At 50.5% G+C, this 27,870-nt stretch overlaps 1 protein-coding gene across 1 annotated transcript in view; it reads left to right on the plus strand.

Moving 5' to 3' along the window:
* Positions 1 to 27,870, plus strand: part of CD81 (CD81 molecule) — a 180,243-nt gene that overhangs the window by 72,455 nt on the left and 79,918 nt on the right. The window lies entirely within an intron of this gene.

Consider the following 27,870-nt stretch of genomic DNA (forward strand, 5'->3'; position numbering starts at 1 on the left):
TGAGCGCCATGTTTGACTGTTCGTGACTTTAGGAAGATGGGGCGAGACATTTGAGTTCGGATGGCTGGAAAGCGGTGGGGGGGGGTAGGGGGGGGGGGGGGGGGTTTGATCTTGCCAGCACCGAGTTGTCACCGGCTCGTTGTTGGGCATGCATAGATCTGCATGCGGTCAGTTCGACAGAAAACCATGACGCATACGCCAACCTAAAGCTGTGGAAGAGGGCGGTACGACAGGACGTGGTTACGCGAAATGATTGTGAGCCAACAGGCTAAAGTGCAACGCTTTGATTATTAACTACAAAAAATGTAAAGCGCCGCATTGTCTGTCTGCTGAAACTGTTAGGTAATATTTAATAATAGTTATGTTCCCAGCCGGTGGAGACACGGATTGCTGATCGTTGTTGTAGCTGTTTTTGACAATTGTTCAGCGAATGGTGGACAAATAGTGTTCAGATGCGGCAGGCTCGGTGAGGAGCTCTGTCCGGAAGGAGACCGGATTAGTACCCCCAGGGGCACCCCGCTTTCCCCCCTCCCCCAAATTAGGTTACCCAAAGAAGACACAAGAAACAGTTGTAAATGGGTAACAAATGCTGCAGGATTTATTACATAATTCCAGGATATGTAATAGGTGGGTTATCTTACCGGCGATCCAAGGGCAGGCGGCCATCTATTTCACCTGCCCCGCCTGATGAGCCGGGCAGCACGGGAACGACCCGCAAGTGCTGCCCCCCAAGTGATTCTTTTTTCGATCACGTGCCGTTGAAATTCTACTCACACCCCCCCTCTCGGGGCGGAGCGTCGCATAGCAAGCCCCCGGTTGTTCAGGCCCACAACCGCCCGCAGGCCTAGCGGGGCGCCGACCGGCTTCCGGGACCTCTCTGGAGGCTCCTCGTTTTGGCTCAGGCACCACGTGGTGCCGCGCAGAGGTACCCTTTGTACCGGCCTGCTTCCAGATCGCCCTGTAACTCCGCCACAGCCCTGGAGGCGGCTAACCGTCGCAGCCAGGGCCCCCCACCAACCTAGCTCTTTACCTGCTTCGCTTAAATCCAATAAAAACAGGTCCATGCCTATTTGGGAAAGGTGTACTCCATCCAAGTCGAAGTACCCCTTTACATTCCCCCGAATCATCTCCTGGCGAATAAAGCCCAAACCCCTTTGGGCGGGACTCAAACCCTGTGAGATCCCTTATAACCACAGGCCCAAGACATACCAGTGAGCTATAGCTCCTGGATTGTAGATGGCCCCATCTATGTCCCCAATCCCTAGACGCTATCCCAATCGGATAGGGTCTGTTGAAATAGAGGGGCCTGTGAAGATGTGCGATAACTATTCGCCCCCCAGCGGGAAGGTTACACCTATTCACAATCCTGGGCCTGCCCGCTTTGACTATTATGACGAGAAGGGTTGCTTAACATTTGTACAGTCCCCTCAGATAGTTAACCTGGGGCACAGGAGTGCACCTCACTGCCAGCGCGTGACCATGGGCAAGGGGCGACTCTTGCCCCTGCCCACCATCCCTTATACCTTATAGGAATTATGCCCCTACGGATCCCTCAGTGATGATCCCTTAGGCATACCAGCTTCGGGAATCTGTTTGGCTTAAGCGTTGCGCGCTGTCATAATGTCCCCTTGTATTTGCCCCGCTGACACCCCAGATATTGGGACAGCAGCACCAGTCTCCTGCAGCTGCCGTACGCGACCAGTGATTCCGGTGGGGGGTGCCACCAACCGCAATGGTCCTCCAAGCATTACGGAAAGCCCATTTTTACCTGGGCCTCTCTCCAATTGATGGTGATTACACCCAGCTGAAGGCCAGAGGCCCGCCTAAGGAGCCTATGCACTTGTTTTGCTACCCGGCTCCCTTGTGGGAGGGCCACAGAGTTAGGGCAACGCGTGTGCTCCCAGGGCACGGTGCTGCTGGAAAGCAGATATCTGATACTCACACACTGGTACCTTATCTGTTGCTAAATGCCCTACTGCAGGAAGTTTCCCAAGAACCGTAGACTTCGCGGTCCCACCTAACTTGATCCCATCACCTGGGGGGAACCCAGTGTTGGCAGGACCTGAATGGTAACTCCATCCCGGCGTAGCTATCGCTTATTTGTGCCGCCGAAGCAGGCAATGCCCCCCACATGCCGCCGAAGCAGGCAATGCCCCCCTAGTCTCAAGTCCTACCCCTAGAGGATAACCTTGGGAGCAGACAAGTCTGTGGGAACCAACCGGAAACTTTGGTGCAAATACCGGCCCTATTCTGAACGTAGCGAGTGCTGCACGGTCAATAATGCCCTGATGCCCTGGGGCTCTACGTGGTCTTTACCAAACCTTGAACGACCGCACACTTGCTATATAACAACCATACCACTCCTCCTGCAGGCCTAACTCTTGGTTATGGTGCCCAGCGCAGTGTTCTGCAGGCCAATCGGCTCAGAGGTAAACCACGGGTTGCAATCCGCTCGCGAGCGGCGCACCCGCCACCACTCGGACAATCACGCCGGTAACCTTGTGCCGTGATTTAGGCCCTAGTGATGCGCTATGTGGTGACCACTTATTCTTTTGCCGCTATGTCAGAGCGTCCCCGAATTCAATGCGATTGGGGCGCTGCTGCACCCATATCTAACCCATCTAGTGGCTCAAACCAGACTTCCTTTAGCCTTAGATAATAACTACCATTCTATCTCGGTTGCGTTGCCCTGCCCGACTAGGCACCCACCCGGGTGTCTAGGTTACAGTTAGATATGTGTGAGTTCCCCATGTCAGTGACCGTTGAAGGCGGCCCACATAAGCATGTTGGCGGGGCCAGTTGCGTGCTTAAGCATACCTCTTTTAGACTGTCGGCAGCGACCCGTGTTTAACTGTTACTAACATGGCAATGACAGTTCTACGTTAGGACTATCCCCACACTGGTCCGCCCTGCCCAAGGACTGATGCACCTGGGAGGGCGAGGCCGTAAGCAATGGAGGTGGGTAACGAGACAACAATGACAAGCGACCCAAGCCCCCTTTCAGCAAAAGGTTGGAGACGAGCGACACGTGGTCACGTGAGGTCAGGATCGGACTGCGCGACCCTTACTGTAATTAGCCCTCATAAGTCGCGCGAACTCGAACCCGTACTTACACGAGCCGGCACGGGGAGAATAGGGGATTCGTACCATATAACACGATCGCCGTGCCCGGCCACACGAGCACCGCACCCGATTAACCCTTGAGGAGCGGGGGGGTTAGTAATACCCGTAATCGCGTGATGTGGACAGTGCATGTCTTGGTATCATGTGTCCGCCTTATAGGAAGCCTGCAATTATATGATGAATAGTTATATCGCGCGAACTTGACCGGAAGGCATTGGAGCACTTTAACATGAGCACCGTATTCATATTACCTCTTCAGGCGGGGGGTGTTTACGACATTCATACCATATTACCCGCTCCCCGACCGAACCGCGCGAGGCCCGCACCAGATTCTCCATTGAGGTGCGGGGGGTTTATTAATGCCAGTAATCGCGTATGTGAGAATTGCATGCACTTGTATTATTTATCTACTTTATAGGAAGCCAGCAATACATGTTGCATAATTATATAGCGCAAGCTGAAGGTGTTGGAGCGCCTTACCTGAGCACCCTATTTACATTAACCATTCGAGCACGGGGGGCTTACAAGATTCGTATCATACTAAACGATCCCCGTGCCAGGTCCATTGCGCCTGCCGCACGCAGCCCACTGCATGCCCCCCCACCCTCAACGGCAGCGTAGCCGACGGGAGGGGGGGCGATAACCTTAACCAGGGAGCGCCACATGTGTTGCACCTCCCGCGATCAGCGGGGACCCAGGCAGCTCCCAGCCGTGCAGTGCTGGTGTTTTGGGGCCGTGAACCCACGCTAGTCTCCTACGTGCTCGAGTATATGGAGCAAAATCTTGCGAGCAATGCATGCACTGGTATCATGGATCTGCCTATATAGGCAGCCCGCATTACCTATTCGGGCACAGGGGGAGATATAGTGATTTGCCCAGAATCACAGGACGCGATCTCGCGGCTCGAAACTTGGTTTCCTGCCACAAAGTGAACAGCTGCACGTTGAGCACCGTGTTCACATTACCTATTCAGTCACGGGGAGGTTAGTGATTCGCCCATGATCACCGGACGCAGCCTCGAGGCTTGAGACCTGGCTTCCCGCACCTGAGTAGACTGCCGCACGTGAGTACATGAATGGAGTGGCGAAGACCAGCTCCCAACCAGTTCAGCTGGTTATACAGCCTAGACGGCTGGCACTCAACCCGCCTTATACCTTCCCAACCGTACCTATGTGAGATGTACCGAAAGCCCTGGTGAGGGAGTGCGTGTAAGTGGAGGCTGGCCACCCGCCTGCCCCCGCTAAAGGCATAACCCCGTGCTTACCATTGCCCCCACGCCAGGCGTTCCCTCCCAAAGGGGCCAGCTATGCAACACCTGCATCAGGAAACTCGCTACCCCGTGTTTGCATACGCATTCGGGCACGGGAAGATTAAGTGATTTGCCCCGTGTCACAGCGCAAACTGAACCCGAAGGAATTGGGGCGACGTGCCCCTGCACCGCATCTACATATGCGCTCGGGCACTGGGAGACTAAGTGATTTGGCCCGGGTTACAGCGCGAGCTCGACCCGAAGGCCTTGGAGTGCTGAACAGGAGTGCCGTATTTACCTACGCATTCAGGCACGGGGAGATTAAATGATTTACCCAAAGTCGCCGTGCGAACTCGCCCGAAGGAATTGGGGCGCTGGACCCGGGCACCGCATCTATGTACATACTCGGGCACGGGGAGGCTAAGTAATTTTCCCAGGGTTACGGCGCGCACTCGCCCGTAAGGCATTGGAACGCTATACCCGAGCATCGCATTTACCTATGCATTCAGGCACGGGAATATTAAGTGATTACCCAGAGTCCCAGCGCAACTCGCCTAAAGGTATTGAAGCGCTGTACCTGGGACCCGAATTTAAGTGCATATTTGGGCACGGGCGATTAAGCGATTAGCCCAGAGTCACAACGCGGCGCGCCCGACGGAATTGGGGCGCTGTACCCGGGCACCGCATCCACATACATACTCGGGCCCGAGGCGGCTAATTAATTAGCCCAGGGTTACGGCGCAAACGCACCATATTCAACTACGCACCCCTCAGGCACTGGGATGCTAAGTAATTTGCCCAGGGTTGCGGCACGCACTCAAACAGAAGGCATTGGAACGCTGTACATGCGTGCCATATTATTCTGCGCCATCCGGCCCGGGAAGACTAAGTCATTACCCTGAGTCCCTGCGCGACTCCCTGAAGGTATCGGAAGCGCTGCAAACGATTACCCGCCTGAAGGTATTGGAACGTTGTGCATGTGACCCGAGTTTTATTACCTAATCGGGCACGGGCATATTAAGTGCCCTTTGGCGGTAGCGCAGTCGACGGGCCACATGATTTGCCCAGGATCACAGGATGGTGACCCCACCACGAGGCTCGCAGCCTGCCTTACCGCACCTTTGGCGTCAAGCGCAGCCGACGGACCACCTCCTCGAAGCCCCACCCGGACCCGACTCGAGGCACGGGGGGGTTAAATGACTTGCCTATGATCACAGTATGTGGACGCGACCACGAGGCTTGGAAATTGCTTTGCCGCCCCCGAGACGGCCGTGCAGCCGCCGGGCCAGTCACTCTAGCCTTGGACTGAATGAGCTTCCCCTCCTGGGGCGGAGGCCAGATGTGCTGAAATTGTAGTAGTGATGGGGTAGGGGGGGGGGGGGGGAGGGGTCACGAGCGCGGCGTAGGAGGGAGACTGGAGGAAAGTGGGGGGGGGGGTGATCTGATGAATGAAAAGTGGTGGAGATGAGAGGGGGGGCGGAGTTAGGTGGGTTGAGTTGTGTTGGGGGTAGAAGTGGGGAGTGGGTCTCAAGAACAACGAGGAGTGACGGAAACCGAGTGAACTAAGAGCAGGATGAGTGAGAAAAAGGAGGGGAGCAGAGGATTGGAGAAACTGGGCAGGTGATACAGAAAGAGAAGGAAATTAGAAGTTTGATAAAGCGCTTGAGGTGGGGCGGGGTTTCAGTTACAGCAAGCAGTAAGAACAGTCCAATATGTCCCTAGCATTACTTCGAAGAACATATTTTCCAGTTCCATGCACATTTTACAAACTCCTTGCTGACTTTCTCTAGAAGTGAATTTCAACATACAGAGGAGTCGGAAGGCTTAATGACTAATAAACCGGCCGCAGCTGACGACACTACCCAGCAACACTGCTGGCCGTGACCAAACTGCTCATTTTATCACGAAGGCCAGCCCGCGCCGGGGCCACAAGGGGCCGGGGAATTACCCCCAGGTCCCTCCGTCCTCGTCCCATTCCTTACAAAGTGGAGATTACTATCTCCGCGACAGAAAAAAAGAACAGGAGCATGCTGGGATACCTAACCCACTCCCTCCCGCTGGGAGTACATAAGCGGTACCAGCCCAGCATGCAGCCTGTTCTTTTTTTCTGTCTTCCGACAGATTAGGACGTGCTGATCTTACCTGTGATTTCTTCGTTGGATGTCTCGTGGGGCTGCTGGGCTGTCCTCGACATCCTCTTCCGCGTCTCCTGGCCTGCTGGGCTTGCTGGGAGTCGCGTTGATTGGCGCCCGGCCCTTTGCGGCTGGGGCGCCGGATGTGCTGATTCCTTCCGGGTTACCGCGCGCGTCCTCCTACGGCTTGGCCTGGCTGGAAGACGCGCTGCTGTGGATGAGATGGGAGCCCAGGGGCTGCGCCGGGCGGTGCTCCTGGTCTCCCTTGGTGTGCTGCTCGCCTCCTTTCCTACCAGTGCCCCTGCTGTTCCTGAGGTTGGTGCAGGGATGATGCTTGATGGGGGTCAATGTCTGATCGGTGGCTGCAGCTCTCTTCCTCGCCCGGCGCTGGTGTCTTGCAGGGCGCCTGGGCTGGGTCTTGGGGGCAGGGCGCTTTTGGTGTGCTCTTCCTGCCCCTGTGGTGAGTACCGCATAGCGGTTCCGATTTCTTCCATGCTTGTTCCTCTGTCTCTGTGCTTTGCCTGCTGGGTCTGGCTGTGCACGGTGGGCTGCTTCGGCGGTCTTGGCTGGGGGTCTTGCTTGGCTGCTTGGGGGGTATTCTCGCCGTGCTTGCTGCCTGGCGATTTTTTACTCTGGGGCCTGGCGTCCTCTGGTTTCACCGTTTTGCTGGTTGATTCCTGTTGGGGTTTGTCCGTGCTGGCTTCTGGCGCTCCCTGTTCCTGCTGCTGGTGGTTGGTTGCTGGGTTGGGGGCGTTGCGTGGCTTTCTGCGCTGTGTCCCTGCTTTGCTTCCCGATGCTGCGGGGGGGGGGGGTGCTTCCTCCTCCGGTTCTGGGTTCCCTGTCATCAGGAGCTATAGCTCAATGGTGAGTCTTGTACCTACGGTTGTAGAGGGTCTCACAGGACAAGGGTTCGAGTCCCGCACACTCTGTCAGAGTGGCATAAGGTGGCGAAGTTTCTCACTCATCTTTAAAGCTCCTTGTTTCCGCTTGCTCGACGCTTGTTGCTGAATGGCGTCTGGGCGGAGGGGTTGGGGGACGGTCTCTGTTTTATGGGGTTGGCCTGTCCCACTGGTGGGTGCCGTTTTTCTTTCTTCCATGTGCTGCGCTCTTCTGCTGTGCTGGCCTGCGGCCTTGGCTCCCTGTTTTCCACTGCTGGGGGTGTGCCGGGGCGGGCGGGTGCTGTGGCTGTCCCCCGTTCCCCGGTGCTCGCTTCTGCTCCCCTGGGCTATTTTCATTTTCTGGTGAGGTTCGTCCTGGTTCGTTCCTCTGTCCTGTGGGCTTCCTGCCTTCCTGCCCTGCGTGCTTCTGTTTCCCCCTGGTTGGTGCTTGGTTGTCTGTTCGCACGGATTCTTCAGCCTGCTGCCTGTCCGCCCTGTTGGTTCCTGCTGTTCTTTTATGGCCAGCCCTGGTGCGTGCCTATCTGGGTGCCTGCCTGCGGCTCAGGCTGCTGGGCGCTTCTTGCGTCCTTCCAGGGGTGTTGGTGTGGCCCGTACTCGGGTGCCTTGTTTTTTTCTGCCCCCCTGTGCCTGTCCGGTGCTCTGAGCTTCCACGTGTGGGGTTTCCTGGCCTGTGGCCTTCCTTCCCTGCTGGCGCCTGCTCCTGTCTTGGGGTTGCGGCTGGGCACGCCGGTGCCCTTGCGTCCGCTCTCTCCTGCCCTCCGGCGTATCTTCCTGCCTGGGTTGGTGGGCTCCTTCCCTGACAGGTTCCCTGTGGGTGTACTTCGTGCTGGTTGTGGTCGGGGGGGGTGGGCCTGTGGCCCCCGGTGTTCCCCCGTCTGAGGATCCTCCACTTTGCGCTTGGCCTCTGCTTGTGTTTGGCTGGGTTGCTTCTTGCATCCTGCATCTGGGTCCTTGTTGCTTCCGGACTCCCTGTTTCTTGGGTTCTCGGGGGGGGGGGGGTAGGGGCTGTTGTGCCTTCCCTCTGTTCCGGTGGGTCTTGGCCTTGGTTGGCTGTTGACTCCGGGGCTTTCCTGGTGGGCTTTCTGGCTGGTGTTGCTGCTTGCCTCTTCCCTCTTGCCTGGTGCTGTGTTGTGGTGCGCTGGGTTGACTGATGGGGTTTGGTTTCCTGTTGTGGTTTCCTTTCCCCTCGTGTCTCTTCTTTGTGGCTTGCGGTCGTTTGCCTCTCGCTGCCGCTCCTTTGCCTCCTGTGGTGGCTGGGGGTTGTGGGTCTTCCTTGGCTTCTGCCTGGGTGGTTCCTTGTTTCTTGGGTGCACTGCTTCTGGGCCTCTCCCTGTTTATGGGTTCGGGTTGCCCTGTGCCCTTCTTTCATGCTTTGGGTGCCGCTCCTCCTCGCCGTGCCTTATCTTGGGCTTGGCCAGTGGTTTTGTTGGTGGGTCTGCCGGTTGTGGTCTAGCCTCCCGTAGTGTGTGGGCCACGTTGCTACGTCCCCGCTCCTCTTTTCGGCCTTGTGCTGGTGGTTGGCTTTGCCTGGGTCCTGGGGCTCTGGTCTTCCCCTTGTGGGCCTTTTCCTTGGGCTTGGGGGTTTCTCGCTCCCGTACGGCCTGCTTTCGGCCTGTGGTGTCTCTGGCCGTTGCTCTTGCTGGCTCTGCGTGCTTTGTTCTTCCCTTTTTGGGTGTGTGCCCGCTCCCCCCGGGGGTTGTGCGCCTTTGGTTTCTCCGGGCTCCTCTCCTTTGGTTTGGGGGTGCCGGGGGTGTTCCGGGGTGCTGATGTGTTTCCTCCCTCCGGTCCTTGTTTTTGGGCCTGCCTTTGCGGGTTCCCTGCCTGGGTCCCTGCCTGGGTTCTTCCCTGGCCGCTCGTTCTCTGGTGCTTTGGGCCTCTTTTTGGCCTCTTGCTGGCCGGTGGTTCTGGCCCTGTTGGTCTGGGTGCCGGGTTGGTCCTGTGTTCTTTCCTGAGCTGCTCCTTTGCGCCTGGCTGGTGTGCTGTGACCTCTGTGTTGGTTGCCAGTTGTGGCTTGCCGGTCTCCCTCTCTGTTCCCCGGCTGCTTCTCCTCTCTTGGTGGCTTGGCTTGCTTTGGTGCCGGTCCCTGGTCCCTTCTTGTTTGGGGTTTTTGGGTTTGGGTCGGTTGACCCTTTGCCTCTCCTTTCGGGTTCTGCTGCTCCAATTTGGGGCCTCCGGGCTGGCTGGCTTGTCCGTTGTCCGGTTGGCTTCTTGGGTCTTCTGGGCTGCCTGCGTTGTTGGGCTGTTGGCCTCCTTGTTGGTCGTTCCTGTTTCGCCCCTTTTTGGGGTACGCCTTAGGAGGTTCCTTGGTGTCCTCCTGACCTATGGGTCGGCTCTTGGTTGGTGGGGGTTTCTCCTTTCCGGTTCTGGGGTTTCTTTCCCCGTTTCTGTGTTCGGCCCTTGGTTGTTCTCTCCTGGCTGTTCGCTGACCGTGTGTGGAGTCTGCTTTGGGTGGCGCTTGTTGCTCTCCCTGGCCTTGCTTAGGTGGGTTCCTGGGTTCGTGTCCCTGTGTCTCCTGCCTTTGGTTGCCTCGGTCCTGGCCTTTTGACTGGTTCCTGTGACCGGGTTTTTTTCTCCCGACGTGGCGGCCTTGGCTGCGACCTTCCGGTGTCTCTGCTGGGGTTGACGGCTTGTCTTCCTGCCTTTGGCCTGGGCCTTCTGTCCTTTCCTCTTCGGTCTTTGAGGCTCTGCGGGTGTCTTCCCCTGATGTGTTGGGGTTGGTCCTGTGAATGGTCGCGCTCGGTGTTTTCCGAGTTTGTCGTGCCTCTTCATTCCCCTCGCCTCTTGGTGTGGTGTTTGTGGTTTGGTCCGGCTGTGGGTCGCCTTCTTCTCTGTTCTGGGGGGTTCGCTCTCTGGCTTGCCCTACTATGTTCCTTCCTGGGTCTTTGGCGTGTCTCCCTGTTCGTCATGCTCTCGGGTGTTCTGCGTTTGGCCTGGTTGTGCTGTTTTGTCCCATTTGCTGCAGCTGCTTGGTGCTGCCTGGGGCTGTGGGCTTCTCCCTTGGTGGTTTTTCTCCCGGGTTGTTTGTCCTTCCTGGTTGGATTGCTCCTTTGGGGCGCTTCCGCTTCTCCGGGGTTCCCTTTCCCTGGTGGTTAGGGGTGGTGGTTTCTCTTTCTGCCCCTCTGGGGGTTTCCTTGGGTCTTGCTTCTGAGTGCGGGGCCTCCTTCGGGCTTTCCTGGGGGGTCTTGTGTTCGTTTGCGGTCCTTTCTTGCTAGTCCCCTGCTTCTTTTGGGGTCTGGGTTCTTTTCGGCTTGGTTGGAGGCATGGCTGGTTGTGTTCTCCTGCCTGCTTTTCTTGTGGGCTCCCTATTGCTTCTGTTGGGGTCCGTTTTTCTCGGTCTGGTGACCCTGGCTTTGGTGGGGTTCCGGTAGGCCGGGTTCTCTGCTTTGGTATTCTCCACTTTGTAAGGAATGGGACGAGGACGGAGGGACCTGGGGGTAATGTCCTATTACTTACCGGTAATCTTCATTACTCCTGGTCCCGTAGTCCTCGTCCCATTCCTTACTTCCCTCCCTCCCTCCCTGGCGGCCGGCCTTCCGGTTGTTGGCTTGGTATTTTCAGGCTGCATGCTGGGCTGGTACCGCTTATGTACTCCCAGCGGGAGGGAGTGGGTTAGGTATCCCAGCATGCTCCTGTTCTTTTTTTCTGTCGCGGAGATAGTAATCTCCACTTTGTAAGGAATGGGACGAGGACTACGGGACCAGGAGTAATGAAGATTACCGGTAAGTAATAGGACATTAACCTACCGAGGCCACTGGTGCCAGAAGATTCACGGATGTGCCACGAAGGTCAAGGGAGGGCCGGGGGAGGCCAGAAAAAGGAAGGTCAAGAGGCCAGCCAAAGTGTGTTAGGGGTTTGGCAGGGCAGACAGGAAAAAGTGCACAAAGGCAGCTGCCAGTGGGTTTGGCCAACAGCATTCAGCGGGGCCTATCTGGAACACGCGGCCTAAGGGGCTAGAGTGGCTGAGGACGCGGCATTGGCAGCATGAAGGTAGAACTCTTAGAAAAGGACAACGTAAAGTGAGGGCAGGAAGGCTAAAGGGCACGGTTGACGTTATCGGTAATCTAGCGGTCAGACTTGCGGCAGCAGTCCATAGAACCTAGGGATGCAAACAGCAGTGAAAGGATGAGGTTTCCCAAAGTATTATTAAACATGGGGCGCCATAATACTGCCCCTGGCTGGGTGATTTTTGTTTTAAACAGCTCAAATAAAGCGAGAGCCGGTGAAACGGCAGATGTCTTTGTACATGATACCCGTTAATGGGTTTGGTGCTCAGTAGCCAGCGCACTTGCTTATTTTAATGGTAGCTCGGATAAATTGCAGGCTACGCTGAGCAAGGGGTGGCAGCATAGTGAGACGCTAAGTACACCTCCGTGCAAGTCACTCCTACAAAAAGTGGAGACTCCCGCCTGGCCTGCTCCAAAACACTGAATGTGGCAAGCTTGTGCGTGCACCTGGGGGCACCAGTACACACCTAGAGTGAAACGGGTGTAAGGGTGGAGGGGACCGAACACCAGAACAATCTGGCAAGAGGTGTCTGGGTCACACAGCAGGCCTTGGTGACAGGATGTACACAGCTGGGCTGAAGAGAGAGATATGTGGTGGGGTACATAAGGGATGCTGTAGAGCCTGGCTAACGGGTATTGGTAAAGCCACGAAGTCCCAAAGCTTGTTTAATCCTAGAAATATGCTCTTGTAGATTTCTACAGTTGGTTGTAGATTATAGCTGCTTCTAGTTGTGATTTGTTTATAGGGGATCAAAGGGGATGTGTGGATGTGAGCCGGGAAGATGTAGGGAGATTAAAGTATAGCTGAGGGTTGACGAGAAAAGGCAAATTATGCATTTTGTGATTGTTACTTATTTTGTCTTTTTTTACAATTAACACTGTCTGGACATATGTTTTATCTATGTACCAATTAACACTAAACTATAGTAGGTAGCTCAACAAAGGAGCTACCCCTGCTTTGCTGAAGATTCTTAATGTTACTGTCTGGAAATTTTCCCAATGTATTTTAAATTTCCCGAATTTAAATCTCAGTAAGTTCTTAATCTTCGTATTTCCCTTCAAACCCCTTCAGGAAAACCTATGTTATGTGATTGGCTCACTTTTTATATCGTGGGCAGAAAAAGTGACGAATGCATCTTTGGGTTTGCCAGTCAACCTCTGCGAATGGCTTTCTACTGGGTGGCAATCTATGTCGCAATGTTTATAGTAACTTTTGATCTGTTTGAGTTAGAAAGGTGTTTTTTTTTTATCTGATTGTGCAGCAGATGATTAATAACGTGGGAAATAAAACAAACGTAGAAATATGCTGAAATGCTGCCACAAAATCGCATAATTCCAGTGGCCCTGTGTTTAGGAAGCATAGGAGGCTTCAGGGAAGGTATCGTGGAAGGACACGGAGTGCAGGAAGGGTTGTATCATGACGCTTTTCTCGAGGAGGCTCGACTGAGTGTTGCTGTTGATGGCACACTTGTGGGTATTCTGCAGAAGGTGAACCGTATTTGGGATGCAGTTGGTCCCTTACTCCCCTAGGTGTCTGTGGCACCGCATTTGTTGCACTGTTGATGGCATACTTCCGGCAAGGACGTAGCTGCCACAGATACGGGTTTCAGGAGGCTGCTACAGTTTGAACGCAGTACGTGGGCAGGATGTTGGAATTTCTCAGCCGAGCTGATTGCAGGGCGCTTAGCAGGGGGTCGCCCCCAGGGAGGGCTGTCAATCCGAGCTCCTGTAGTGGAAGACTTTCCATACTGCAGGCCGTGCAAGACCGCACCCTCACGGACGGCCACTCCGGTTTACAGGGACCTCAAATATCCTTGCACTTTTGAAAGAATTAGAAACACGAGTGATTAAATCCAAATATAGTAGCCACATGTATTGAGAACTGATTTCGTAAAACATTTGTCAGGTGAGACCTCACGTTTTATAAGGGACAAGAAAATGGTAGAGAAGCATGGGGTCGACTGCTCTGACGCATTAATAAATAGGTTTAACGCAAAGAGCCTGTTCATCTGCGCACTCCAATTCTGACCCATACAGTTAAGTCCCATTGGGCTGCTGCACTCTGCTTGGGCTGGCACTGTGCCTGGGAGAGGAAGTTACAGGCTAGGAAAGGGCAGTGGAATCTCCTGGCTCAGCAGACTGTGTCAAGCACGGACCTGCCCGCCTCGGCGTGCGCGTCAAACGCGTGGGGGTGGGATCATTTGCGGATCCCGTCAGGACATTGGTGGACGCCTACTCACGGCAACGTCAGCGCGTGACTGCTGTCTCGCGGCCATTCAGTCTTGGTCAAGGCTGAAAGCCGAGCATCTGAAGGAAGGCGTCCAGGTCCCAGTACCGGAGTAGCCTGCACTGCTCATACCACCACATACCTAGAAAGAATGGCGTATCCCGTGCATCCCAATATTCTAAGTATCATGGTTATTGTATAGTCTAATGCCCTTCATGTCAAAACACTGCAGTGACCTCATGGATGATGCTACTGGTCTCATCTCACATCTTCCGTAGTACTTCGAACATCTGTTGGAAGAAGCAAACTCACTCACCATGGCACCAGTACAGATGTAGTATACTGCTCAGCCAGGATGTGTTTATATTAGAATGTTGAAGGTTCGAATGTTGGGATGATTTAGTCAGTTGCTGAATGGGTTGAGCAGATACAGATCGCTCCTGGTGGGGCTCATCTATTATACAACTTGATACCTAAAAAACCTACATGAAAACTACCAAGACTGGACTACTTCTTGTAACATTACAACAGATTAAACAAACCAAAGATTTCCGCCCTTTGGTGTATATATAAAATCAAACCAATCAGAAGAAAGTTAAAATCGCACACATCCAATCCTTGAATGTAAAGCCAGCTGCTACCAAATGCGAAGTAAGATGGCATCATTCGTGTGATATTTTCTTCAGTCGGCAGTGCATAGATCAATCTCGGGCGTTACTTCTCAGTTGCCGTTTGAGTCTCTGTTTAAGGGGATGCTCCGTGTGCTGGGTGGAGTTGTTCTTCAGTAAACCTGCTACTTCAACCTACTTCGTTTCGCCTGGATATCTTACTACACCATCCCTCGCTTCCTATTTTAGTTTCATTGCTCTCAATGTTGCCACTTTCTTTGTTGAAATGAATGAGAACATCCCCAAAGACGTTAACACTGAAACCTCATCAGTCCACCCCACACATTGTTGCTCGAGATCGACTATGCTTGCTCTGCTGTCAAGCCTCAAAAGGTCAACATATTTCAGCATGCCCTCTCACCCATCTTCCTATCTTAATGACCCCTTTCAACATAGGAGCTTCCCCCTGCTCTTCTGAAGATTATTAATGTGAATTTAATTATGGAAAATTTCCCTCTGTTCTGCCTTAAAAGATTCCTATATTGAGATCTCTGGTCGTTCTCCATCTTCAGACTTCCGTTCAAACTCCACCAGGAAAACCTATGTTCTGTGATTGGCTCACATTTTACAGTGTGGGCTGAGAAAGTGGCTGATGCATCTTTGGGTTTAAAAAATGTCTGTTGCAGTGGGTTGATTGCTCGCAGAAATAACAGGAACACAGGGCGGACGTTACGCCAGTAAAAACAATAGGCCACACGTTTAAATGCATGCAGAGTTCCTTGATACACGAGATGAGATGCTCCAGCCTAAAAATTCCCAAATTATAGCAAAGCATGGGCTAAAAGATGCTCCTTAGCTGTTGGAAGCCCAAGTGACTACTGGCAGCATACCTGTGGTTTGTGGTAATAGGGTATGCCCTAATACCACTCAGATGAAGTTAGGTGGAGTACTCTTTGACTGGTTTTCCTGTGGTTTGTGGTAATAGGGTATGCCCTAATACCACTCAGATGAAGTTAGGTGGAGTACTCTGACTGGTTTTCCTTCCTGCTTTCAGGAGGATCAGAGGGTCACTTCCCATGAGAACATATTTTGTTGGAAAACCCTTCTAGACTTAATGGCACATGTGAACAGCATGGCTCCCGCTCAAATGAGTCAGCGAAAACCGGTTCTTCTTTAAACTTCTGTAACACAAGTCCCCAGCCTTTTTGTAAGCATCGAGCAGTATCTGGGTTTCAGCGGAAATGGTGAGCAAAGTCTGCAACGAAACGGAACTAGTGAGTATAGATGTGCTGCTGCAACGAATGAAATGACCCAGTATTCTAATGAAGATAACCTACAAAATGAACACCTATCTATGAGCAGTGGTTAGGAGTGTGTGTGGGTGGCATTTAGATCGGCAATAAACTGTAAGTTTCAGATCCCTTGAAAGGCCTTTGGCCGCAAGCCAAATGCGAGTTAAAGGTGTAGGCTCGTCTCAGTGTTTTAAAAATGAACGGTAACATCTGGAAAGATTTGTGATTGCATCTAATCTATGTTCCTGCCAAAATCTGAGTTGCTGTTGTCACTGTATTGGAAAATAGCATTTTTAACCAGTGTTTGAACCCATAGTCCCCGTTATTATTGATGAAAATACGATTGAAACTGGAGTGATTGCAATACATACTTATTTGTGATTTTATTTACTTAAATGACGTGATGAAGATTTTTTTTTTTTTCCTGCATGAAGACTTGGAAAAAAAATTTGGAAGGACTAAGACTATTGTGCAAGGGAGCTCCCACATGAGCATTTAAGAAGTTAGTGACATATGGGGCGTTTTAAAGAGCAGTAGGACGGTGACATGTTGTTCACTTATGAAGACTTAAATTCAATTTTACCAGGATGTTTAGGGGTTCTCCCCCAGGTAGGTTAAGGCAACTTTAGTGGCAAATAGTAGATTTCAAACCCTTTATGCACCAACAATATTTATAAGTTAGTAGGAAGCACAAATTAGCATGAAGGTGGTTTGGAGTTCTCCTTAAGGAACACCTGGCAAATATAGAGAACAAAGTGCATTTTTAACATGTTAGCTTAGAAAAATTGGTTAAAATGTAGTGAGAAATGACAATATTACAGGGGTTTGGAATGGCCTTCAAAAATTTTTGGGGCATTTCGTAGAAAAATATTTTTAATCCTCTTTATTGCTGCAAAATAATACCCTCAAACATACATTGCAATTAAGTTAGGTTTCTGCTTGTGAAAAAGCAATCAAAGACACGATTACTAAAAGTGCTATTATAGTCAGCCAGGAATTACTAGTAAAAGTATCCAGTGTGATTATCAGAAAAGGGAAAGAGGCTTTGAGGAATCTTTGGAGTCTCTCAGCTTTGACACCTAATCTCAGCCAGGATATATATGACAAGAGGTTAGGGATGGACCATTACAGAGCAGTGTAGTTCTTCTCATATTCTTTTAATTTAAAACAAAGAATTGCTATCAGCATGATGCTTGCCTGCTCCCCTGCCCCCAGTTTGTAGACTTCTGCTGTGGCAGATGGTGCACTTTGTAGCACATTAGGAAACTAACATTTTAAAATCTTGGTAGGTGTATGCCCACTTCAAACCCAGGTGTAGCACATGTTGCTATTTTCCTTAATCCCCTAGTTATTACACTTTGCAGGTTTCCATAGTACATCTTTTAGCATACTGTGCTCTGCAAACTTCCACAATTCTTCAATGTCCAGTCTTTGCAAATTCCATGTCGGCCTTCTAGGGAAATCCACTGGCAGGCACATCATTGGGTCATTCAAATATGTGGTTTATTTACGGGTCCCGTATTGAGGAGGTTGAGGCAGGGGTGCATCTGGTCTAATGCCAGGAGACAAAAGCCTGGACTAGATGTATTCTGGCTCTTTCACCCTTTTCTCGGATGCTCTACTCTTCCAAAGCCTTTTGAGGCCTCCTGCTTTTGACTCCAATGGGTATTTCAGCAAGGCAAGAAGCTTGCAGCGCTTTCTGAGAAACACGCCATTAAAGATGATCCAGCCATAGTGCATCAGACTAGAGAAACAAGTGTCATGGAAATAGCAACACTGAGAATGACCAATCTGGGAAGCCTTTTCACTTTCCCTGCAGAAGAAATGCTTGTCCAGGGCAACAATGGCATAGAGTTAGATCGTCTGGAGTGAAAGATAATAGGGTCCTGTGAGCAACATTTTGAGTACCATTGTTCTGGCTCCTCATCTTGCTTAAGAGTCTGTCTTATCCTGTACCTGCAAAATATCATTTAACTTGGTTGGCAAAAAAACATTTAAGCTTTACTTTCGACTGTGCACTTTCTTTACAGTATCAGATCAGGATAAATTAATCTACATTCTATCCAGTACATTTTCTTAAAGTTAAGCTCCTTATCACACAGGAAAATGTTTTAAAAAAATGCCTAACAGTTTAGGGTCCTATCTAACATCTGAAGAATGGCCTTCTGAAAATCTTCCAAAGCCTTTATTGCCATGGCTGTCCACAACACAGCAGCCCATCCGTTCATAGCAGCAAAGAAACTGAGCCTAACCACACCTGAGATTGATTGAGCAACACTGACTCTTACTTAATTTAGTAGATTTGTGTTTCAAGAAGGATGCTTAGTTTTGTAAGAGATCAAATTAGGACACCCTTATCTGAAAGAGAAATGCATTTCCCTCTGGATATCCCCCAAGTCAAGGATACCAACATTTCAAAACCAGCTTTCTCAAGCGCAAACTCCATAGAACCTGGTAGAGTGAGCTCAAAGCAGATTGACTGGTTTCTGGTGTGCTTTTCTTTACTGAAGGTGCAACAACTGCCTCTTTGTACATTGTCCAGATGCCATTGAAGGCATCCCCTTTTTGGAAATGAGCAGTGTTTCAAATACTTAGGGCTGGTGCACATCCAGTTATACATCAGGATATTTAAGAAGCAACAGCTCATCTAAAAAAAAAAACTGATGTTGCCAGATCATGGTCTTTCTTGTGACGGACCAATTAGATTAGCCAAGATGAGTCAGCAATGCTTAAACATGATCAAAGTCTTCAGAGGAAGGCTGTTGGCAAACCTATTCAGCAGAGAAAATGCTATAGATGGTCAAACCTGAGGAACCTAGTGCTGTATCTGGAGGAGAAAGTTTCTAAATACCCTAAGTGTAGAGAAGCATCACAAAAGCACTAAGAACAGTAGCTGGGATTTAGAATGGATTTATGATGGCTACAGCTAGGTTGCCTGTGTCCTTATCTGAGGATGAAAGATATGTCCCAGTAGATTGCAGACCGGAAAGTGACCTTCAGTGGAATTTGTATTAAGACCAGCTATAGGTCAATTCGGTCATTGACAGTGACTTGCAATATTGTCTAAGCTTTTGAACGAAGAAATGACAAAAGGGCAATCCCAATTTAAAGATTGCAGTGCAGAAATGCCATCAGACAACTCTATGCAGAGTGGCGGATATGCAACTTTCTATGTGGATTGGAAACCTGGCCAATGCTGCTTCCATAAATTTGTAGTAGGGACTAACTAGTACTTTGAGTAGTGCTCAGTAAGGATCCCTGATCAACCTTTGCCGGATGTTTTTCCCAAGCTGAACTTTGGCCCTGCTTGTCAATGCAGGACATCCTTGCAGTTAAAGAAAGAATGGAGCAAGATAGTGTGAACCTAGCACATTAGTGTCTGAAGATAGCTAACATGTTTGAGTGAATCAGCAGAAACAGTGACGCCACGGAATAAAGGCGGCTATTCTTCACGATGATGTGAACAGTCCTTGTCCCACAAGAAGGAAATTAGATTCTATGTGATACCAGAAATTAGCTTTATTTTTTATTTAAAACAAAGTAAATATGCGCCTATGCTGGTACCTGATTTGGCTGGTGGAGTCGAGGATGTGTTTCACTATATCCTTTATCTCCACCAATTGGTAGAGTGATAGAGCACATATTTGTTATTCTTTCCAATACCCAGGTGCAGCACAACCAGCTGAAAGGGTCTGTGTAATGTGTTATCTGGTGCTGTAGTTGGCAGTGTAGGAGAGAAACAAATACACACATTCTTCTTTCAATCTGCACAGTCCTAGCTATTTACGACTGAGCAGATTAGAAAAGTATATTTGTTATGTAGATCATGATTTAACATTAACAGTTCAAGGATGCCACAGGAGGTACATTTACATCTTTGACCCTTCGGGTCTGCTTTGGGTACCTAACATTAGTTAGTGCTGTATCCTTGGAACAACCTGCACTTCATTCAGTCCTATCTCCACCCCACCCCCCCAAACAAAAACTCCACATCAACATTCTGTTAGATCATCATTCCCTGCCAGAGTTTCGGCTACAAGCACACACCTACAGAGGGTGACCCACAGAATACTTTCTAATCAATAGGGGGGAGAAAGAAGCGGAGGTTCATTCAGCTTCCAAACAATACTGGTATCAATCCACGAAGGGAGGTGGGGGGGTTGTGTTGAACCACAACAGTCTTAAGAGTCTCAAGGATAATTTCTTTTGAGACCCTCAACCACACGACCAGTCTGCAGTGTATTTAACCCCTGCTTGGTGTGGTTTGGTGGATAGTGTCATTTTCGGGTCTGTCACTTGAGTGTCCCATCCTCCAATTGACCACATAACCTCCACCAGTAGGGAGACTGTAGATATCGACAGTGGTGAGTGAGTTGAAATGATCTCCTGCCTTGTAGGTAAAAGTAAGGGAGAAGACTAAAAACAGTAGTGGTGGTGAGTGGCAATGTACAGGGCACAGAACCCTCAGACTTTATTCAACAAGAGGTTCCCCCGTGATCCCAAAGTCTGGACATTCAGCGTACCAAAGGATGGGAATTGCAATTGTATTTGTATAGCGCTTACTACCCCTGACGAGGTGCCAACACTTTTCTGTGAGTAGCACGCTACTCCAGAACGCTAAAGGATTGTGGTGGATTAGTATAGGGAAATAGGAGTATAATATTAGTATAGGGAGGTATAGGTTAATTTGAGCAGAGGACATGGGAGTCTGTTAGTTCGATTGAATGGAGTAATTGACGAATAGAAGAAAACCAGAAGTGCTAATTGGCAGTAAGTTGAGATGTGGGATGAGTAAAGGCGAAATGGAGTGAAGAGCCTGTAGAAAGGGATTTAGGATAAAGAGAATCCGAGTAGAAAAATGAGGTTTGGGATGAGCCATAGGAAATAACATGAGAGAGAAATCTGATGGACATCTAGCCGCAGATTCCTTAACTTAGAATATCCCCAGGCATCAGACTGGATCTGGAATTTTTTTTACAGCAGCACCTTTGCGTGCCGGGGGACGGTGCCACACGACCCCGCCCTGCCATCGTCCATGTACGTGACGTCAGCGAGGTCATACAAATACCTCCTGGCGCGCTGACGTCGGCTTCCTTTTCCGAGTGCAACGCGGATCCGGAGTAAGCGGTTCCTCTGGCCTGTTTTCAGGGCCTTTTTCGCGGCTTCGTGTCTGGAACAGTGTGCGATGCCTTTGGGTTTTAAAACTTGTACTGCCTGTTTGCGGCAAATATCTGCGACTGACCCACATCTTATCTGTATGTGGTGTCTGGGCGAGCACCATGACTCCACGGACTGCGACGCCTGCCAACTCCTCAAGCCGAAGTCCCGGCAGGAGCGCAGGATGAAGCTTCTTTTGGCACGGCTGTCCCGGTCAGTCATCTCGTCCCCCGGCCTCAACGCCGGCGGGCCCCTCTACTTTCCAGTTCTGCCATCGATTGCCCTCTGGGGCCGTCGTTCTCCATTTATTAAGTCGCGGCGCATGTCGCCGAGGTCCTCGACCTCACTCATCTGTTTTCGGGGGCACTGGTTCCTGGAACATTCCGGACATGCGCCCCCCTCTATCCGCCCTATCTGGGTGCGGGGTTGACTCAGACCCAGATGGAGGCCTGTGCCGTGGTTCTGCAGGCCTCCCTTGGGTCCTCTCCCATCCTTGGGGCATCCTCGGGGCCTCCGCTACTTGCAGGGTCCCCGACTGACTCGCCGGTGGGTTCGTCCCTGGCGCTAAATGAGCCCTTGATCTCCAGGGACGTCGGAGATGTGGTGTCAGGGCACGGCCTGGCTGGGTCCCACTCTACGATCCATATGGTGTCGTCAGGGTGCGGCCCAGCTGGGTCCCCCCCTCTACGACCCATAGCACCCCTGCCGCGCCGCATTGTCCTATGGGGCTCCCTGTGGTGTCTCAGGAGGTCGCTGGTGCTCAAAGCCTTGCTTCGAGCACACCTCTGCCTTCCGGGCAGGCAGCCGCCTGTCGGGAGCCAGGGTCGGCACCGTAAACTAGCCTCCCCGGCTCCGCCTCTTTCTTTGGAGTTGGAGCCTGTTCTGGTTGAGGCGGAGTGGGCGCCGGTGTGGCACCAGAGGCTTGCTGCTCCGGCGCTTTCGGAAGGGGAGCTTGTCGTGGATTGGGCGCCGGATGGGGCTCGATCGGCGCCGACTAAAGTGGTTTTGGCGCCGCATCGACGCCAGGTTGTTGACTCTTCTCCGGGAGCGTCTGTAGAGAGTTTGGCGTTGCCCTCACGCCCGGCGATTCCGGATGTATTCTTGCCTGTGCTCCCCTTAGAATATGTAGACACGGCAGGATCTCCCCCATGCTCAGGAGCCCCCGGACCCGGCAGGCTCCTCCCCTCAAGAGCCCCATCAGGACCCCCATTCGTCAATGGGGCTTCCCTCAGTTGGGCATTGGTTGCACCCTCAGTGTCTTGGGAGGGTTAGCTTACAGCCCTCGCCTACAGATTAGCTGCTGTCCCCTCCACGGAGGGCTACAGAGACTGGAGTGGCTTTTCAGAGTAGAATCCTTGGCCACTCGGATTTTTAAGATGCAACCCCCTTCAGCACACTTGTCTGTGGACCCTCGCCTTGATGTCCTTTACCGTGGGTCAGGGAATGTGGAGCCGCTGCTGCCCTTTGAAGCGTCTCTTAATGATGCACTTTTGGATACCTGGGTTCGGCCGGCTTCCGGTTGCTCGTTCTGTCTTGCAGCGCCACAGTCCTGCTCCACATGATCCATTTTGCTTATTTGTGCATCCTGACGTGCAGGACTTTGATTTGCAAACTGCCTTCCCTTCATTGCCCCGGCTAATGCTTCCTCCCTCCCGAGAGTCTAGATGGCTTGTCGTGGGGTCGGAACATCTTTGCCTCCACTATTGCTGCCCTACGGTCACTAAATACAGTGCGTCCTGGCTCGGGATACCTCTGCCCTGTGGGACTCTGCAGAGTCTCTGCTCTCCGCCACCACTGAAGGCGCGGGTGTTGACCTCCATCTTCTTTGGGATGGCCATGACCTTGCTGAGTTTACGATCCGCTCGGCCTTGGATACTGCTGATTCCTTAGGCCGGGCTATGGCTGGTTCTGTTGCCTTGCGGCACCATGCTTGGTTGCGGGATAGCGTCTTCCCAGGAAAAATCCGGGAGCGACTTGTTTTACCCTTTGATGGGGTTTTGTTTGATACTCACGCCGAATCGGCTGTTCAGCACCTCCTTGAGGGCTTTCGCCCTCCACCTTAGGCCTGTATTCCTTGGACGTTTGTACTAGGGTGGTACCTTTTCATTAGCATCCTCTAGATGGGTTGTGTTTCAGGCTGGCAGTAAGCTTCAGGCCTTCTTTTCGTATGGTTGGGGGTAGTTACCCTTTTATTTAGCATACTTTGGCAGTGTTCCACAGATTGTTGTCTGGTCCTCTGACTGTGGTTTGCCCTAAGCGGTATTCCCCGTGTTGGGGTACTTGTATGCTATTATATAGCTCTGCTTTGTCAACCGGGCCTAAGAGATCCCTTGGGCTCTGTGTCACCTAGTGCTCTTATCTGCCGTTGTACAGTGCTCAATGTTGTGCCTTGGCGCCTCTTCTGTACGTCATGGGTCATCTTGCTTATTTGCCTCATTCTCCTCCTTTGGAGGTTTTCAGGGAGTTTATCCCGCTTCAAATGCAGCTACCGTCTGCCATTAATGCACTAGGTGTGTTCCTGTGCAACCATGTTGCATAGTCGTGGCCCGTTTACCCGTCTTTGCTATGTATATTTATATTGTGTGTGTATATATACAAGTTCCATGGGTACTCTTCATCCTACGTCTTCACCTCTCTTCGAGGCTGTGAGGTCTGGTCCAATGTCTCCATGTGTCGGATCTTTTCAGTGATGCATGCCAATTGCCAATGAAGTCCCTTTTTGCGTTCCAGTTACTGGGGTGGTTCCCCCAGTTTGCACTGCTCCCTTCTTGGTGTTCAGATACTGAATGTTATCTCTTTTTGGACAAAGGTTACTTTCCTTCCAGCCGGAGGATGTGGTCTAGAATTCTGAGATTCTTCCTCCGTTTTGGTACTTTGGTGCCTCTGCTGCCCCTTCCTTCGGATGTGCCTCCTTCATTGGGTATCACCCTATATTATATCAGCTGGGCTTGCGGGACGGCTCTTCTGATGTCAGTCGTCCTAGGTCTACACACTGTATCTGTATTTCGTGTGTTTGTTCTCACCTGCCTGGTTGGGAAGTCTTATGCTTATTTTAGCTACACCACTTTGTGGTCTCTGTGGCTGTTTGCTCTGTGCATGTTTCTGTGGTGGCCCGCATCAGCGTGCTTCAGATTGTTACTGTTCTGTCGCCGACCCACCTCCCCCATGGGGTATGGCTGTGGTATCTATTATAAGTTAAGGAATCTGCGGCTAGATGTCTCTATCAGATGTACAAGTTACTTACCTTCTGTAACAATGTATCTGGTAGAGAATTTGTCTAGCCACAGATTCCTTAATGCCCACCCAGCCTCCCCGTTCTGCGATGACCTTACCAAGTGGGGTTCTCCACTGGCCTCTTTCAGTTACCATTGTTTTTTCTCACTGGTGCTCACATTTTTGCATCCCTTTGAGAATTGCCATATAAAGCTGACTCTCTCAAGGGGTTTCTTACTGTAAAATGGTGCCTTTTGGTTCACCTTCACCAGGAGATTCATTTTTTTCTTTTCTTTTCTTTTCTTTGCTTCTGCTGCCTGCCCTCCCTTCCGCCTTCTCTATTGGCTCTGTTCTGGTCTCCTCTACAGTCGTCCTTTTGGGATCTGTTGACCTGTATTTCAGACCTCTGTTACTATAGGGGCAGTGCCAGTCTTGTATACCCTCCTGCAGTGGACTGTTCTCTCTGTGCTCCGTTCTTGCTGGACGACACAGTTCCACATGGTAATGACAGTCTATTTCTGTCTGAGATATTCTTCCCTTGTTGCACTTGGGGAAGGGTCTTCACTTAGCTTATGGGGCTCTTTCTCGCAGCTTTTTCACTTGTATGTGGGCAGTGTCTAATTCTGTCTTTTACGATGGTGTCTTGCACCACCCTCCTTTATTCATGGATTTTCATTCCTCGCACACTGTTCCCATGCTTTCACTGTTTTTTGTTGGCGCATTGTGCCGCGGAAAAGTTTCTCCGAAGAAAACTGACGTCATCGCGCCGGGAGGGACTTGTATGACCTCTGACGTCACGTACGTGGACGACGTCGGGGCGGGGTCGTGTGGCGCTGTCCCCTGGCGTGCAAAGGTGCTGCTGCAAAAAACAGTTCCGGATCCAGTCTGACGCCTGGGGATATCCAAAGTTAAGGAATCTGCGGCTAGACAACTCTACCAGATACATACTTGCCGAAGGTAAGTAACTCGTACTTTAGGGTTGTTTATGCGATCATAGTTGTAAACTGATGTTTGTGGTGAGTCAGGAGTCGTAGAGGAGGGAGGAGTCTAGGAAGGGTTATTTTGGAGGTATTAGTAGTAGAAAGGCTTTGGGATGAGAGAGTGAAGCTAAAGGATACATTAATAGAGGTGTTGGGTGAAAGTTGGACAGAGTAAAGCTTTCAGAGTAATGTTTTCTTGTACAATAGGACTAAACTATTAAATACATGTTACTTAATGGAATCTGTGCCTAAGCAATATAATATATTGAGATTTGTGGAGTAGTGAGGAAAAATTGATGTGGTTTTCTGCGAAAGATTTGTATGTGCGGTACTGCTGGTGAGTGGTATTTGAGTAGTACAGGGCTGGTGATGTGAGAAGTGTGCGGTGGCTAAGAGTGGGTGCAAGAGGGGATGCACAATAGTTGGCAGTGTTTGTGTTAGATTTGATCACTGGAATGGGTAATGTGTGTGGTGGTGTGTAAGTATTTTATGGTTGTGTGTAATAGGTAGAAAGAGGAGGTGGGTGTTGGTGGATGGTGTGATAGTAATTTGAATATAGGTTTTGTCATGAGAAAAGGGATCTGTAAGGAACAAGTAGAGGCTAGAACTTGTCTTTTGTTTGAACAGGGAGTGTGTGTCTGGATTCATTAAAGATATGTATGATATAGCTTTGTATTGATGTGTTAGTGATATAGGACAGAGTGGTGTTTTGTGTGAGAATGCAGGTGCCATACATAGTGTTATAGTTGTGGTAGAATTGTGTCTAGGTGTGCTTTGTGGGGTTCTGTAGTGGTTGTGTAATGGCTCAATACACCTGTATGAGGTTTGTCTGTGGTGCAGGAGTAGAATGAATGCCTTTGCTGATATTGTGCTTGGATGTTGCCAGATGTGGAGTGTTTGAGGTGGAAGCTTGTTAGTTAAAATTGGTCCGCATCTCCGGCACTAGGCCCAACCCACAAGTCACCTTAGCCGCAATGCCTGGGCTGAGAGACCCTGAGACCTATGCTTAAAATTGCCCTAGTGGCCAGTGAAACCCTAACCAGACAGAACCCTTGGGCCAATGGGAGATTTGGCCCTATAAACCAATCTCACCCCTAGACCTAACACCCAACCAAAGCCCTAATCCCCAAGTCCAATAAGAAACCCCAGCCCTTGATTTCAATCTGAACCGTAACCCAAACAACTAATCAGAACTCAAACCCTAGGCCGTTAGTCCTATAGAAGTCCTAGCAACCAATCACAACAGATACAACAACCCATGAAAATCTATATAAGGGCCAAGTGACCTTAAGCTCAGACTGCTGTGGCAGGGAGGTGCTCCTCTATTCGTAATCTCCTTGAATACAGACCGGCACAATCCACGCTTGGTAGCTTCCACATTCTATTTTTCAGTTAAGGGGTTAATTTTTAAGCCACTAAATGATGCTTTTCGCACATTTAGACTAATCCCTTTTCAAACCAAAAATCCAGTGCTGCATACACTTTCCGAGCAGTTTAAAATCACAGAGCACATTAAGCGGTCTCCTCTGCTCAGTCTGGTGGTTAGCCACTAAGGTATATGGGTAGTGAGGCTTAATACAATCTTTGGGTGAAAGACTAGGAGTAAAAATGCATACAGTCACCGGTAGACAAAACCGCAATCTGCAAATACCAAGTTTGCAGATAGACAAGAGGTAAAGTCATATAGACATGGGTAGAACAAAGCATCAGATTAAATGCCAAGTTTGCAGAAAAGCAAAGAGGCAAGTGAAAACGGGCAGGAGAAAAGCACTTCAAAAAAATTGCAGCTAAAAATCTATACTGCGGTATAGGGCTTGGCTTCCTATGAGGATTCAGGTGTGTTAGCCAAAATTGACTTTCACGCACTGCATATGGTTTATACATTTAAGGAAAGACTAGTTGGGTAGCAACACGTTGAATTCTGGGATTTGAAGTTTTTTCTTTAACGCTGTATTTGTTGACTCAAAAATACCTTGATGAAAATCTCTAATTTCACTCCTACCCACTAGCCGCTGTGAGCAGTGGTCCACTCTGAGTTCGAGATTCCTCCTTTGCAGTGGGCCCTCGACATTTATGAACCAAAGTTTAAAGGGTGGATTGAGGGTCTCCCTATCTTTCATTCAAATTGATCCAGTCAACCATCAAAAATGCTTTGCCCAAAACCCGCCACACACAAGCAACGATAGTCGCTGAACATCCTCCCTTTTCCCTTGCGTTTACCTGCCGCTTTCAGTCCTATGCCCGTTTCACATGCTGAAGAGCTGGCAAACATTTTCTGGTGCTGCGGATTAAACAGACTTGCATGCTCCACTGTTTTGGTTTCCAAATGCTAGTATGATCTTCCAAAGACTGCCTGGTGATGACCCACACCATGGACCTTGACAGTGGCCTCTGTTGACCTCCCTTGCATGGTAACATGCACTGTCTCGAACCCTGCGCATGTTTTGGGCACGTGAAAGCCTCGCTTTCATCACAGCTGGTCATTTAAAACTATAGCGAAGACAAATGGCGGATGCTCGTGCTGCACAGTGTACTAACTTTTAAATCCCAGTTGGCCATTAATCTCTCCACAAACTAACAATTGTTTCCCAAATTTTAAGTTTTTGTTTAAACCCAGTGCCACGAGTGCTAAAATCTGCAGCCATCCAGGAGGCTCACAGAATCTGGTATTTTCCTCAAGAGACCACAGCACCTTTAATTCCACTTACCTGTGACCACTGGCATGGACTCAAACACATTCTCCTTCCACTCCCATCCCCCTTTGTATGCTAGATCCTTTCCCTCCTTCTGAATCTGCAGCCCCCTTACATTGCTAATACTTTTCCAGCTCCTCTTGCCCATTCATTGTCCTTCTTACCAATCAAGAAGAGTCTCAGGGACTGCTTTCACTGTTCTCAATTGTAGGCTTTGCCTGCTGTAGTGTGCCATGTATGGTGCATGTGGGGTAGGCAGTGTGCAAGTATAAACCTGGTGCGTTACGTTACTG

Source organism: Triturus cristatus, chromosome 3_1 (genome assembly GCF_964204655.1).
Source record: "Triturus cristatus chromosome 3_1, aTriCri1.1, whole genome shotgun sequence".
Classification (NCBI taxonomy): Eukaryota; Metazoa; Chordata; class Amphibia; order Caudata; family Salamandridae; genus Triturus; species Triturus cristatus.